Below are 14,567 nucleotides of genomic sequence, written 5' to 3'. Positions count from 1 at the left end.
TTCGCAAATGTAATGGTTAGCTGAGAGCGTGGTAAGTTTTAAAAGAAGTCATCGAACTGAACTAAATTTATTTTTCTACATATATCACAGAGTCATCACAGAATGAAGAACAGAAGAAAGGCCTCTTAATTTATGACTGCAACCTTGGAAGGCATCGAAGCTGAAATGTTGCTAGCAACTTTTGTTATACTCTCTGGTACAAAGGATAAAACAATTCTAGTCGCATTCTCGTCCGGGTGTTTAGACTAACTATATAACAGGCGCAATCAAAATTTAATGAAACCTAACATGATTAGTGATACCACTTTTAAGGGTGTATCTAGCCTGTAGGTCCATAGGAGCGGGTTTGCAAATTTTATTTTCCCACTAGTGTTTTGTAGAATTTTCAAAGCGGCTGAAGCAGCCTTAAGGTCTGTTTAGAAATAGAGGCAAGTGTCTTTCACCTTTGCAAATCTCTTAATTATCATTCCATATCTCGATAGCATCAACGCTCATCTGACGAAAGTGAAAACTCTAGAGTCTTGTAAGCTGGCCAGATCACAGGGAACCCATGCATGGGTCGGTCAATGTACCGTCAAGGACAAGTGCATTTATTTAGCAATGAGAAAATCGGTCCATTCTGTGTTGGTTACTGAATTTACGTGTTTTCGAAATACACATAAAAGTGAGAAAGAGAAACCATTTGCGAAGTTGCCTGTCTGTAAAATGTCTCGGGGAGCATAGCCCCAAACTCCGCCTTGAATGCGGGTCAGCTAGCCAGGCCTACAACATTTCAAAAACCTGGCCACGCCCCTAACACCCACCCATATGCAGTCGAGACGCTGTCAGTTCTGCGCTTTCCACCACCACTTTGCACTGATAAGGAGACAATCTCTCGCATCCAGCCATGAAGTGACTTTCTTTGGCACAAAAGATTTGCACTTTAAGAACAGACTACACTGTTTGGTTTCTCTGTGAGCTGTGTCGAGTTTTTTTTATCTCGTCAGACTTTAAAAGCGGCAGACAGTATTCAAATGTTTTCAAGTAATTACGAAAGGTTCTGTTTGCTGGATCGATTGCATTTGGGATATTTTTATACTTTTGATGCTGATAAATTTCCAATATGCCACTAGTTATAAATATCCGTTCTTCCTTTGTCTTGAAACCATCATCTTCGTTCGTTCTTTTAAAACGTTCATAATTTTTAGTTCGTTTGCAAGTTAAACCCAAACAAAAGTTGAACTGCGTTCTTAAATTTCTTAATCTATAATAAGCTCTTCTTCTATAACTACGTCTTTCATTTCCATCACAACTAAGGGAAATCACTTACCTTGGTTTTATCTTGGTTTTCCCAGGAGAAGAATGCAGACCGTTGCAGACAATAATAGATGTTTTCCAGCTGGATCAACGTGAAGAAACGTGCCACAGTGAATTTCCACTGTTACGCTTTACCTGTAACCCTGACCTAGCCTTTACCTTGCAATCTAATCAGCTCGGTGGAGTGTTAATGGAGTGTAAATAACGGAGATAAACTTGAAACAAAAGAGTTCACACTTCACAGCCAATAATAACAAAACAAATTGCTCAAGATCACAGCGCAGTTCAGAATATCATTTGCATAGTTGTGATAAACTAGTTCTAAGTTACTGACAAAAGTATTTAGTTTCCAGTGTTGATAAATCCCCTGTTTTTTTGGTAATATAATCCAAATTGAAAAACACTAAAAGCTATTGTCTGCTGCAGTGACAATCCAAAACAAATTGCCATCATCAATAACACAAAATTTCGTTTAATCATCGCTTGGAACTGCGCCGAAGGAACCTTTAGTGCACCACACTACTGAGAGGTGCCCCGGTTGATGGTCCAATGAAACATTGCGTTTTAATAACTATATATGGCTCCCAGCTTGCTATAAAACTTACAATAGAAAGAAAACAATAAAGCCAAAAGAGGTGATAGCAAAGAAACTTTAAATAAAGTGAAAAAACAACGAGTGGTAGATACAAAATTTCACCAGAATGTCAATTTGGATTTCTTTACATCCTGTCACAAATTGACATCTCTGAACTGTAAGTCCACTTCTATCATCATATATTCCTGTACCTTCATATCAAAATACATATTCTTTTCTGCTCGGTAAATTCTTTTCAGGTTATATCTGATTTACTTGAATACTTGGTGGCATTTCGCAATATAACATCGGAATTAGGAAAGACAACTTTCGACTCAGCCGAGACAATTAGCTTTTTAGTCAAACCCCAACTCGATTAACATCCAACAGGAATATTTGTTATCTGGAGTTTCGTCTGCTTTCATAAGCGAATATTTTTGACTAACGATGTCTTTCCTTGATCCGACTGTTCGCCTAAGTCGTAACAGTGTGGTACAGTCCTGAACATATATGAAGATAGTTGAATTTTAACCCTGATATAACGAAGAGTGTCAATTACAAGAGATTGGGACTGAATGTGATCGCTGTAACGGGGGCCCTTAATGGCGGAGTTCTGTTCCGATCATTGCACTGTTAGAGAACAGAGAAACTGTGCAAGGGCTGAAGAATACGCTTTGTTAGACCATGTTATAGAGGGTTTCATTTTCACTGTAACTGGTTGGGCTTGGTAGAGGGGTTGTTCAGTTATTCTTCAATATTAATTTTTAAGGAGTTTTGCTATGCCAGTTTACAGTTTAAGAGGAGCTATAAGGCGGAGAAGGCAGACAGGATTTTTTCTTTTTGGCAAATAACATCTTTATATAATTACACAGTATGTCAAGACCAGCGTGGCTAAATAGCCCTCCCACAAGGGTCGAAACAAATACATGTCTGAGAGCGAGTTTGAAGCCAACGTTAATTAAGACCGATATTTTGAATTCTGTAATTGTCAGTCTCTAGATTGCATTCTACGACTTTGCGTGGAGTATTTAGTGTACAAACTGTCCGTGCTTTGCACGAACAGTATCCAGCGACAAAATAACTTCACGTAATCAGTTAATCGGATCATTTTATAGTGAGAAGTGTTTTCGCTGTAAATAAGTCGAGAATGTTATGAGCTGATACGATATAAAAAGAATACTAATGATATTAACCACAACCCTTATATTATGGTTTTGTCTTTGGCAAACGAAAAACAAAATTTAATTAGTTGCCTTAAGGTGTATCTTATCCACAGACGGATTTTCCGTTGTGAAAAAAATTATAATTGGAAACTTGGCGATTTGTGGCTTGTTTATCGGCTTGCCAGAACTGACATGAGTCGAGCATTTATCAAAGAAGTTTCCACTCTAGTATTTGAAGCCACAAAGATCGATCGCTCGTTTAATTAAACTTAATTGTAGGTATGGTACCTAGTCTCTCATCGTTTGCATCACATCGGTTCTATCATGGCTAAAATGCTGTTACAGTTAAGGCAGAGATAATGTGTTTCTATTAGCAGCTATTACTGAGCAGTCAGTGTTTCTTCTCCAGAATTGCCGTCGGACAAAGTGCAAACGTGAACCGCACGCTCCCAATTTTTCAGTACACTCATTCAGTTGTTTCTACATGAGGGAAAGCAAATTGGTTGTTTTTCATTGTTCCTAGTTTCTGTTCTCGCTATATTGCTTGGTAATCTTTGAGGGAAAGAAGGAGCCTTGTGATCAGTTATTCATCTAGCGGGCTATAATCCCGTGGGATAACCGACCACACAGCAAAATTACTTGTAGAAACTGTCAGCGAGTCCACGGGAGTTGAGTCCGACCTTGGTATTGCAGAATAAAAGGCCAATGACTTACTTGTTTACTTGTTTTATGACTAACCTTCAATGATGAAACTGCAGACAACGGCAACGGACTTGATAGCGGTTCTTCGATAGGCCTATTGGTCCGAAACAGAGGTGCAAATCTACTGAAAGCAAACAAGCCACATGACTTACGTCAGCCGGACACTTTAACACTAACCGGAAACCACTCTTAGGTTTCAAACACTTCTTCAACGCTTAACGGGCTTCCAAATAAGCATATCCTGTTTTTGAAAAGGCTAGACTTTTGTTTATCCATTAGGAAAACGAATGAAAAAAAAAAAAAACGTAAAATATCACTGTGTCTGTGTGCCGACAATTAAAGGTCATCGCAGACACAAAACCTTTCTAGAACCACCTCCAACACACCCCCATATCCTAGCGCAGGGTTATTCGAAAAGCGATCATGGACTTACTGCAATGGGTTTATCCGTAAGATCGCAGCAGCTTTTCTCTCCGAGGCTCGAGGCAATATCGTTTCGTTACTCACGAAACGACAAACGGACGTTTTTAACACGGTCAGAAAATCGCGAGGCGACAATGAACTCGGCGTTGAGGGATATTTACTGTAAACTGTCCGCGTTTTGATTAAAATCAGAGTGAAATCTGCGCAAATGATGACAGTTTATCCAGCATTCCACAGAGGTAAAAAATAAAGCGTGATAATTATCACGCTGCGATAAGGAAAGCAAACATGGACAAGCCAACGGCAAGTTCAAAAAGGGTATTGTTTTATTCATAAAATCAAGTGAAGAGGAATAACACATCGGCCGGCGAGAAGTGACCGAATCGTAACAGACCGATTGAGGCTACAGACCCGAGTGACCTTTACTGAACGCTTCCAAGGGGCAGGATATGTTGAAATGATTATATTCTTTCCTCTTTTCCTCTCATTGTAATTTTTATTTTGCTCCTCTTTGAATCTATAAACCTGCCCGTTGCTGGCACTTGAGTTATGAGATTTTATCTGATACCGTGACTCCAAAAACTTGCTGTAGTCCCCCATCAGGGGCCGGTGTTCTTGTCTTTGCCCGCAAATTCTAGGAGTGTATCATATCGGTCTTAGATAAGAGAGAAACATTCTTTCTCTTCTAGATTATATTGACTCTCTCAGTTTCCTGTACCTTATTATACATCGATGTAATTATTTCCCAGAATAAAGCGTGGGGGGGTGGGGGGGGGGGAGGGCAGAGCCTCCGGGGTAATGCTCCACCCAACCCCAGGAATGTACCCCCAAAGATAACCTAAACTGAGACAGAAAGCGCACTCGTTTCTAGACATTATGCTCTAAATTTCATCCCTTCCAATGTCGATAGTTCAGCGAAATTGGCTTTTACGTCTAGCATATGCGTCCTGATAGTTCATTATTATTCTTGGCGTCGTAACAGCTACTGAGTTTGAACAAGGTACCAGGAACAAGATCATTTTCTCTGTCACTCCCAGACCTGGCAGTCTCATAAGACACTTAGTGGCTTATAAGAGTTTTATAAAAATGTTAATACAAGTTTATTCCCCTTAAACTCTGCTTTCAAGTGCCCCTCAACCTTGAAATGATCGCTTGACTGATTTTGTTCACTCTTCATTTGAAGGGGACATTTAAGCTCTCTAGATCCCGAGAGTAACACGACTCGAGTAGCACGACTCCTGGCTATGTAATTACTGTATCATCATTAGCAGCCTCCTCAAGGATTCTGCGTGTGGTCTCGATTATCTCAGTGTAATCTTGCCTCGAAAGCGCAGATAATCCCCTGAACCCTGTGTACCTCAGAAATGAGCCATTTCCTTCTCACTGTCAGAGTTATCAGCGTACATATAGCGAGTAATCGCTACACATGGTGTCTGGTGTGGCCGGGCGGAGCAGCTGTCCCCGCTGAGGGAAGTTTTCTGTTAATTCCAGGTCTTTAGATTTAGCATGTCTTTTCGTGTCTTATAGCATATGTTACTTTTGTTAAACCTCACAGCACTGAAGCCCATGCTGGCAACAGGACCATATAAACGACGACAAAGTACAGATAGCTCAGAATGTAATGGATAATGGAAGTGATAATAAACAGCCTTCAAAAGCGGGACATAAGCTTTCATTCAGTAGCCGTTTCGTGACTGCTCCATTCCTAGTCCTGGAAGAAGAAAATCAAATTGCTTTAGCCGGCAGGGTTACGAGTGACACGATTGAAAAAAAAAGGATTCCAAGTATTCAATCCAAAATTGTTATTTGAGTTTTCATGAGCTTCTATACCAAGCCATTAATTTTACTATCTAAGAAAAGGTAAGGAAAATCAAGAGAAAATATGTTGTGGAAAACAGTTTAGTCAAATTAATTCAACTCAGGGACCTCGCCATGGACCTCATCACATGCAAATCTTGAGGTGTGATTTTTCCACGATCGTGCAGCTTCAGCTTATTTGCATTTTGTTCTTCGGTACCTCGTGGCGGAGACCGTTGCCTTTCTCCGCAGAAGATAAATTGTTGACAAATCAACGACAGCGCCATGAAAGTCCTCAACATAAGGGGAATTGCCGAATATGTTCCATCTGAAGAATCGAGACGGACAAGAACTCACTACCGAGTGTATTCAGCCTCCGAGAGTGAAAAATGAGGTGAGAGCAGTTAATCACTGAGACATTGTGAGAACGAAATAAGAGTAGGCTGCCACATGTAAAAAGTATTATACTCGCAACAAACTGAAGTATTAAATGTGAGTATATCACTCGCAAACTATAGTATTAAATGTGAAAGCAAGTTAAAACGGTGAAAGTGAAATTTGTCAAGAACTTCCATTTGCAGGGTAAATCGTTACATTTGGTCTGTTGAAACTTGCCGACGACGTTGTTCCTTGAGTTAAGCGAACAAGAAAATTCTTCTACGAAATTAAAAACAAATAAAAGCTTCCAAAAATTAGTAATATTATGAAAAATTGTGGTAAGATGTCAAAAGAAGGAGCATCGATTTCCCGAAGTCTATTTGATGTAAAGTGTTCAGTTGGTGGGCGGTCATTTGGCACCGAAATCATATGGAAGACTTCGCTCAACCATGGATGAGCGTTACCATTTTTTTCGGTTCGTGTTTATAAGCTAGTAATGGAAACGTTAAATAAATAATTACATTTATTCATTTCAGCATTGTTTTTCTCCTTCTTAGGTGAAGCGCCGTTTAAAAAACACTTTGGCATGGCTTGGAGAAACCACCCGCAAAGATTTACGCGAAGGTAAGGTTTGCAGTGACTTGCGATAAAACAGGTACACAATATGTACATGTGTCTATGAGGGATATTTAAGTCCATAATCAGATGACTCATCAACTGAGGAATATCTGAGGCTCTACATTTATGTTATACGTCATAGTTTCAAGCAATATCCTGCAAGCCAACGACATAACATCCGTTTAGAATGCATATTTAGAGTGGCAATGATGGCAGTGACTTTTCCACTTTGCCTAAAATCTTTAAACACATGGATTGCAACTGAATGGATTAGAGATAATGGCGGGATCTTTAAGTAATTTAGCTATTAACTTCATTTACTTTCCACTAAGATTTCAGAAAAAGTTGTTTGATAGTAAATTCAAGCAGCGTAGCGTCTCAAAAAGCTAAGAATAGCTTGTGGACTTGTGGTTCAGTGTACGATATTGGCATATTTATGATTTGTTTTTATATTTTAAATTTCAGGCGATGTACCATTATGAATTTGACAAGGCAAGCCAAGTAGAATCTTCTAGTAAAGGGCTACAGGTAAGATTGAGAATACCGAGTAATAAATTTCATGAAAAATATAAAGTGTAAATATAGGTCTGCAATGCGCACAAAAGGTTAATTTTACCATATGCGGTGCATTGACACGTTACAACAGAAGACTCGAATGATGTCGATCAATTTGAATCAATGTTCCAAGATCTTATTAATTAATATTCAGGATAATATCTCTGTATATCACTGCAAAAGCTAGTCCTGTCCCAGTGAGTCGGACTGAAGGAATCTGGGAACACTATTCACAAGATCTTCTGTATTTTATCGTGTTTGGACTTCTGTTGTTGTAAAGGACTAATGCTAGCCAAGTTATAGTAGAATCTTTGCTGAAGTCATTGTTAACACATGGATTTGCGTAGAAAAATAAAACATCATGCTAGGTACAAATTGACTCTAAAAAGTTAAAGAGCTTGTGAAACTAAACAAGTGGTGAGGCATTTAGCACTTCGGATGTAATCAAGATGAGGGAGGTCTTTCAAAAACTGTAAAATTTCAGACTGAGCAGCAAAAGCACTAACGACCCCATTCATTTTTACAAAACAGCGTCACACAAGTGTTTAATACATTGGGCTCAAATTCAAATGTCTTAATATAGTCAAAATAAATATCAGACTTCATATTCTTATTGTTTGATCAGAGATTGTGGCGCTTGCGCAAATGAGCGACTTCTTTATCGTAAGGATATTAGCTAATTTTGGTCTTTTTATTACAATTACAGCTGGAGTACCATTAGAGAACCGTTCTGATACAGACATGGCAAGAAGACATCACAAGTAACGAAATGACCAAAGGTACGCTTAAGAAAACCTTTTAGGTTAAGTTCATGATTACATGAAGAAACATAGGACCGCAGTGTGCACTTGTCTTAACAGCTAAAAACGACAACGTATTCAGGTATTGCAACAGGAAAACAAGGCATTGATCTATTCAGGAAAGAAACAAATAACAAGAATTAAGAATAAAGTAACAAATTATATTAACAACCCCTGAGATTTTGAGCACTAATTTTATACTTAAGTTGAAAAATGTCGGCAAATGACTTAACTTTGTGAAATTTTCAAAAATTTATCGAAAAACATCTAACTGTGTCAGTTTGGTTGCGTACGGTTGACTTTTCTATAACTAACATGTTTTGATGGCTACTCCACTCAAAATTGGAAGTTTTCACTTTGCTTTGAATGCAATTTCTAAAAGGTTTCTGCGGGTATTAGAACAGATTTAGTAACAGTGTATGATTTTGGATTCTTTGCAGTCCATTCTTTGCGGTGAAAAACCATTGCAATCTAGGAAGCTGCCAAATCGAGTAAGTCTTTTTAGCGCGATTCAGTTCACGTTCTAATTTACGTGTGACCAACATCAATTTGATTTTTTTAATTTTTTTTTATTTTAAACACATGGCATAACAAGAAAGAAGGCGATTTTTAACGTTGTTTACGGGATACCAAATTGAAGGTACCGGTAATTTTCTCAGCGATAGGTCGTTCTAAAGACCATATAGCTTTCCTTTTAACTGCTCATATCATCACACATAAGCACGTGACTCAATTTCCCGGAGTGTTTTTACCTTGTAATGTCTAAAAAGCGAATCTTTGCAAAACATTTTAAAGCAGGAGTTTTACACAACATGTATTTAACTTCTTGAAAAACAAGCGTTTTACGTTCTTCCAAATGTTTTTGTCCAAAATTTCGCAGATTTACAACATTTAATGTTGTTTTTGTCACTTTTGTGTGGTTCTATATTCAGTTTTCTAGCTCAAATTACCTGCGTCCGCATTATTTAAGTGGCAATCAGCTTGTTTAAACAGCGACGTGAATTACATGGAATGTTCTTTGTTGTTTCGAAGTCTTTACTCTTTTTCTCTGATATCTTTACAATTTCCGAGTGAAGTCCTCAACTTATCTCCATGGGGCGTGTACCACGTCACACGAGCTCAAACCTTTCAATGGTATGATAGGAATGTAGTGACAATGTAAACAAACAGTCCGTTGATTTTCTTTGTTTTTTTCAAATGAAGTGCTGTTTTAGGTCTGGAAAATCCAAAAGATATATCAAATGTTTTTCTGGTGATTAGAAACTGTGGTTTTTTTGTTTGCTGATTTGATTAAGTTTTTTATTTGCGCTAAGATTTTTTCATGCTGTCACGAAAATCGTGAATACTACAAATGTAGTCTCGAGACATTGTCGTTAATTATTCTTAAATAATGCTACCACATGCATTTGTGGTCATAAGATTTATTTTTGTAAAAACAAGGTGTATTAGGGACAAGGTGTATTAGTTGAAATGAACGGACGCTACCTGGAAAACCTGCATTTAAGGATATTTGCGTCGGCGATCCCGAGGACAACGCCTAGTGAAAAAATTATATTTTGCTTTCGCACTTCGCAATTGTTTAGATCTGTTCAGTGCGCCTATTGGTCTCACAACTTGCTCAGGCTAAATATGTAACGCCAGCGTTCAATTCCAAAAGAAAATACGAAAAATTCGTTCGCGTTCTGCAAAATATGCAGAACTTGGTCATTTCACGTTGTTGTTTTGCAGAGGACGGCAAAGAAATGTACAAAGATTTATAACGCACGTGCACAGCCATTGTTTTGCTCATTAAACCTTTTGTTTGGTGGCGTTCTCGTTGCCGCTGGTTGCCGTCGTGGTTTGCTTAAGCTCGCTATTATTCATCACACAAATGTTCGTGTGTAAATTGTGATACAGGTGATGCTCTCTAAGGAATTGTTCTTTATCTATCGATAAAACATGCATTCATATAAACGTCACAATATCGTTAAATTTGAAAAAAAAAAACATTTTACAGGGTAAAATAGCGCAACAAACAAACCAAGCTGAGCTGTTTTCATACCTTTCACGGTTCAAACTTGCAAGTGGTGCATGTGTGAAAACCAACATTTTCCTAAATTATTAGAAATTGAAATGAGCCTTTTTTTCGCCAACGTATGCTGCTTCGTGGGATTTTTTCTTTAGTCTGCCTTGTTTGACATTTTTAACCCAGGAATATCCAAGAGTGATCTTTAATTTTGATGAAAACATCAATATAAGGACAAAAATACACTGGTGAAAATAACGAAAATCATGGACAATAACGCATTAATTTTCTTGCCGCTGGATATATGTCAAACAAGCAGCCTCGATGGAATTGTACTTGACTGCACACCAATTATTTGATTTCTCTTATAATTTATGAGCGCCATTTAATTGTCTTTAATTCGGTGACCGTTGAACTGATCAACATGGAGATTCTTCTTAAAATATCAATACAGTGCAGTAGAGCAGAACAGTAGGGAGAAGAAAGATAAACATCGCCGCTCCTAGGGACATTGTCTTAATTTATCACGAAATTTTCAGAAGAAGCATTGAAATAAATGTTTTGATTCTTGCTATGTACCAAGAGTCATTATCAGTTATTTTGGGGAGGAAAACGTTCTTGCCTGAGACTAAAAGGGGCCGTCAATTTTTGTTATTTTATTTTACCTTGTAAATTTGCGTTTGTACATGTAATTCGTAACAGCGTTCAAAAAGATATAGAGTAGATGCTAAAACGTGCGTGTAAACATTATAAATATATAGGACGAGAAGTAATATATCAAACACGAGAGACAGTGTTTCATCGGGATATCCAAACACCGAGAATAGAGTTGAAAATACGACGCGCAGCGAGGTATTTTTGACGAAATTCGAAGTGTTTGGATAGCCGATGAAACACCGTCTCGAGTGTTTGATATATCTTCTCAATCGAAGCAAAAACTAAGGAGTAAACGGAGAAGTAAAATCGTCAAAATCTATGCTAATTAAGACCGGGTATCCAACCCTCCTTCAGGGTTGTGAATGTCTTTGTTTTAACTTGATGAATTATTAATGAGTTTGAGAAGGTTCCAGTTCTCAACAGGCCGTAACTGACGAATTAGGCAAAAAGCTCGGTCCGAACGCAACACACAACTCAGATATAAATTTAATTCAGCAGTAACCTCATTCAGTTTTGTCCATAGCCCTGTAAAATATGTGATTTGTTTACGAATTTTCAACTTGGTCCTAATATAACAAACAATTTAGAATTGAAATGAATTTAATTCAGCAGTGGCTTCATTCAGTCTTGTCCATAGCCCTGTAAAATAAGTGATTTGTTTACAAATTTTCCGCGTTTTAACGTTTATGTTTGTTTTCTCTTTCAGTGTCTTCACCAAAGATTTCGAAACGCTGTTGAACACCAACACCAGTGTGGAGAGAGAAGAGAACAATTCTCAAAGAACTCTGTGGCGCAAGATGAGATGGCCAGAGGTTAATGTAACATATAAGAGTAATTTTTCCATCGTCGGAGAGAATTTCTTTCAAATTGTATAACAAGAAATAATTTTCTTATACTTGATTTTAAAAAAAACGTGAAAGTCTTGTTGCCAAACTTGATTAAAGTAAACTACACCACAGCAAAGCCAAAAGCATATGATTTGTAAAGGAAAAGACAGGATCTAATAATCTAGCATCCAATTTTCTGACATCTTCAAGTCAAATTTTTTTGTTAGCCAACCGTTGCCTGAAAGGCGGTCACGAGCATTTTGGATAAGAATGAATAATTTTGAATTTATTCTGAGTTTCATTTTCAACGAATTTATGCAAAATTTTCCAACTGAGCAATTCGCGCAATTTTTCAGTGTAATCACAGAGCGAATTATTGCTGTTGTAAATGTAATACTTGGGACGTGCAGTCAAAACATGTTAACACATGTGTTGATTGCATGTTCAGTTTTTTACGCTGACAGTAATTTGTTCTTTGATTATTTTCGTTTTCCATGTCAAGTCGACATTCAATGGAAAACTTCTCTTAAAAGATTGAATTGTCTGTATTTTGAAACAAAATCTTTGATGAGGAGTCGAGTTTCTTAAACACTCGTCGTAGTCAGAGAATATTCAACCAGCATGACATTTTTTTTTTTCAAGTTTCGAATTATTTATTACTGCTGCAATCATTTGCCTAACAGTTTAGCCTACTCGTTTATAGTTTTCCACGTTTTGCATTTAATACTTAACTTAGAGTTGTAAAGCTATCTCGATCTTGCTACTTAAAAGTGTTGTAAATAAGTTAAAAAATAAATGAAACAAAACAATCAAAGTGTTCACAACTTTAATTGTCTCTTCTGCTTTATGAATAAGCAAATAAACTAAAAAAAATCGCGCTTTTAAAAGGGGCCTGGAAACTAGTCGGAATGTAGGCTATCTCTTTTACTATTTTTTGACTATGTAGGGTTGCCAAAAAGAAAAAAAATTCTGCGCTTTTGAACAGAGTCTAGCCAGAAATCAAATAAATACTTTGAATTTTGACGGAACAAATCCGTTGCACAAGGCAAGATTTTTCCCGCCAAAAGACAGTATATTTTTGGCTCAAAACCAGACACCATTTAAAAGCGCAGACGTTTTTTTCCAAGGACAAAATTCCCGCCAAAAGACTTAGTTTTTTTTTTCGACTTTTTTCTTGGTCCCTTTTAAAAGCGCGACTGTTTCCCGCCAAAACATTTAGTTTTTTTTTCGACTTTTTCTTCGTCACTTTTAAAAGCGCGACTATTTCCCGCTAAAAGACTTTTTTCTTCGTTGCTCTATGACAGCGTTTGACGAGCTAACTTGTCATCGAACAACTTCTTCAAACGAGGTTCAATATCTTTCCTAAAGCTATATGAAAACCAAATGCAAAAGCTCTTAAATTGAAGCCTTTTTATTTCAACATCGCTTTGTTTGCTCCTCGTAGATAGCGCGTTCTCTTGAGGTTTAAGTCATCTCTGAACCTGAAAGAAAAGCAAATATCAACATGAATTAAATTTTTCAAAAAACCTTTCAGAGCAACACCAAAGCCGCCTTTTCCAGTTACAATTGCTCCTATTCATAGCTTTTGTTTGGAAATTTGAAACGTGTAATACAATTCTGTATGCTCACTCAGTCAAAGTCTTGTTTGAAATCCTCAAAAATTCTAAAGTTCAACATCTATATGCCCATGTCAGTGTTTATTATATAGGTAAGAGTGTTTTAGTGGAAACTAGGCTCTCCAAGAGCGTTCACTCAGGCTTCTTATCGCAATAGCAAATAGTACTCTGCAAGTATATTGAACCAATAAAAACAAAGAAAAGAATCAGGATATTATAACACAAGAGTTAAGCTTAAATATTTACTATTCAAGTTGCTTCGTGGAGTATCCTCTTCATCCAGTTGCATGTTGTTTCTTCCCTCGCCTTGGAAGGTCTGTTCACAAAGACTCTAGATTCATTTTTCAACATCTGAAGTGTTTCGGAGAACTAGTAAGAGCTTTGTTAATGTGGCTAGCTTTCAAGCTACAGGATTCGTGAACCGACTTGTTCTGAAAACGTTCGATATCTTTGTATGTGAGATGAGCGTATAAGACATAATCAGTCTCACAAAACACAGCATTCTGTAAATTATGTTGCTCGCGGCACGCGATTAGCAAGCTGTCGCAGTTGTCATCAGCCAGTTTTCACGCTCTCCTTTACGACGCTTAGAGATATGAGCCCCACTCGGCTACCAAGAAAAAAGAACGGCCTGCATTTTCCGACTCGGGCTTTTCTACGAAAGCTCGAGTAAATACACATAACACTAATCGTAGAATATTGTTTTTATCACTCGAAAACAAAATTCATGTCAGAATGTCAATTTTAGCCGAATAAAGAAGAGTTGAATTTCAGCAAATAAAATCAATTGTAACCAGAAAAACAGTTTCACTGATACTACGATGGCGTTAAATGGACTTCGCTAGATAAAAACTTAGTTAAGAGTTGCTGCATGTAGGAACAAGAAGTGAATGAAACATCAGTTAAATACGGGATGAATTTTTGCAGATATCAAGGATGACTAAGGATTTCGGGCAGAAAAGTGAGAGATTATGACTAGACTTTTAAACAATTATCTTCGTTACAAGCCATCGGCGAACTTATGACTTGTACAAATCATTATGTTAATATTCAATTCGCAAAAGTCGTATGTTAATAAAGAAAAATGTAATCAATAATCTGCCTATACAGCCGTTTCGAAAAATAGATACTGCGCTCCTTGATTAAACATGCTATT

The 14,567-nt window shown here is 37.4% G+C and overlaps 1 protein-coding gene and 1 long non-coding RNA gene across 2 annotated transcripts in view; both read left to right on the top strand.

Moving 5' to 3' along the window:
* The window catches only part of LOC145497159 (uncharacterized), a 171,838-nt gene that overhangs the window by 97,434 nt on the left and 59,837 nt on the right, over positions 1-14,567 (top strand). The gene's annotated exons all lie outside the window — the stretch shown is intronic.
* On the top strand, positions 7,415-12,108 carry LOC145497856 (uncharacterized). The gene is made up of 3 exons (XR_014050737.1): positions 7,415-7,479; positions 8,213-8,285; positions 11,675-12,108. It is a non-coding gene; the product is annotated as an uncharacterized LOC145497856 (long non-coding RNA).

The sequence above is a fragment of the Orbicella franksi genome, chromosome 9 (assembly GCF_964199315.1).
Source record: "Orbicella franksi chromosome 9, jaOrbFran1.1, whole genome shotgun sequence".
NCBI classification, from domain to species: domain Eukaryota; kingdom Metazoa; phylum Cnidaria; class Anthozoa; order Scleractinia; family Merulinidae; genus Orbicella; species Orbicella franksi.
The sequence above is the reverse complement of the archived record's forward strand: the minus strand, read 5'-3'. Positions and strand labels throughout refer to the sequence as shown.